This window comes from Peromyscus californicus, unplaced genomic scaffold (genome assembly GCF_007827085.1).
Source record: "Peromyscus californicus insignis strain IS unplaced genomic scaffold, ASM782708v3 Scaffold_13__1_contigs__length_99412109, whole genome shotgun sequence".
NCBI lineage: Eukaryota > Metazoa > Chordata > Mammalia > Rodentia > Cricetidae > Peromyscus > Peromyscus californicus.
In genome coordinates this window covers 32,794,632-32,796,403 of record NW_026294424.1, presented here as the reverse complement: position 1 = coordinate 32,796,403, position 1,772 = coordinate 32,794,632, and the positions used below count along the sequence as shown (strand labels likewise).

At 46.5% G+C, this 1,772-nt stretch overlaps 1 non-coding gene across 1 annotated transcript; it reads right to left on the bottom strand.

The window, feature by feature from the left end:
- Window positions 1-798: 798 nt before the first annotated feature.
- On the bottom strand, window positions 799-873 carry Trnaa-agc (transfer RNA alanine (anticodon AGC)). Its single transcript has one exon. It is a non-coding gene; the product is annotated as a tRNA-Ala (tRNA).
- Between the last annotated feature and the right edge of the window lie 899 nt (window positions 874-1,772).

Below are 1,772 nucleotides of genomic sequence, written 5' to 3'. Positions count from 1 at the left end.
AGATAAATTTTGAGCCCAGGTGGCCAGTGGCAGGAGAAACAACACAGTAAGCTCACACATTCAAGATCAGTTAGAACATGGTGACCACCATACATTCATACATTCCATTGAACCTGATGCAATTCTGCTTTGACTCCATGTTCACAACAAAACTTATAGGCTCATCAGAAGTCACAGACCCAAGCATAGATGAAAAACAGGCACACAAAACTTTAGATACTTCCTCCAGTGTTGTAACTCTAAGGCTGGGGTGGAGGATGGGGGGCAGCTGAGGAAACTTCTGGTATGGCTGTAGGTTGTAAGAGTACCTGCTGGGCAATCTTGTGAGCCTCTTCAGTGAGCAGCAAAGGGGCACAATGCTGGAGTTGGCAGTCCAGCTGTGCAGTGGTGTTGCAGGGTGGGCTGGCCAAAGTAGGACTGGTCCGCTGGCTTCTGCATGGAGTGGGGAATTTCAAAGCTGATAATGGAGCCACGAGCCCAGCCCTGGGTAGTGCATTCTGTGCCCATTGTGCACAGACCCACCATATCCCATGCCCCCAAAGCTCAGCTGTTTCCAGAGTGACCTTTGGAGCAGTGTATCAGTCCTGTTGTTTGTCTTTCTAGCGGCCCCTGGGTTAGACTACATAAGGAGAGGTACAGTCACAAGACAAAAAACAGAGTCAAAATGGCAACGTAAAACAGAGCCTAAAGACAACAGGAAATATGAGACAACGGCATTTAACAATTTAAGTTCTCTGCTTCAGAGGTCCACCATTCTGACCAAGAAAAATTTTCTTGTCTGTGCTTTTTTTTTTTTTTTTCTGGAGCTGAGGATTGAACCCAGGACCTTGTGCTTGCTAGGCAAGCGCTCTACCACTGAGCTAAATCCCCAAACCCGAAAATTTTTTCTTAACAAAATAAGGGACTGTGTTTTAAATAGCCTCCATACTAAGAACCCATCAGAGGCCGGGCCTCTCTGAGTTTCCTCTGCTCTCAAATCCATGCTGGGTCTATCCAAGCCCGTACATTGGCCCCCAGTGCCCTGGAACACCCCTATGGTTCCTCACCTGCTTTGCAGACTAGGGCTTAGAACCCTGTCCATGTTCCTCGACTTCCACTTCCGGTACCTCCAGGGCCCCTCATGACTCTAAGGCAGGTCAGAAGAGAAAAAAAAAAAGAAACTGATGGTTTTGGCTGAACTCTAATCAACCGGAAATAACCAGTGGGCCATAGGACATCTCCCTTTGTGCATAGACCTCCTCAGATCCTACCATTCCCAGATCAGGTACCCTAGAATCAGGATCCAGAAACCAGGCAGAAAAATGTCATAGGAAGCTAAAAAAGACTTCTATGATGTACCAAAAGGAGGCCCCCATAAAGAAATGATTGCAATCCCCTTTTTTGAGCATGGACCTTTACTGAGAGTGAAAAAGAGCCTAGCTCCAGAATTCGGGATGAAATGATCTTTCTTATCTCTCTGCAGGGCTCCAAATGTTAATCCTGAGGTTTTTGAGAGAAAGACCAGTTCCACAATTTGGAGCCAAGTTTGAAGCAAGCTTTAAGAACTGACCAGAAAAAAAAATGGACCAAGGTCCACCCCTGGGTTCCCCGGGAGTGGCCCCAAGGCACATTTTGCAGAGCCTTAAAAAGGACTCGCATGGTGTCCAATCAGAGCCAAACATAAATCCTGACATATTTCCTGCCTCTGTACTGTCCACCTATGTGTGATCAAGCACATCCTTTGTAGTTGGCTCAAACTTGTTTAGGGAAGTAAAAACACGTGGCTTGTTATT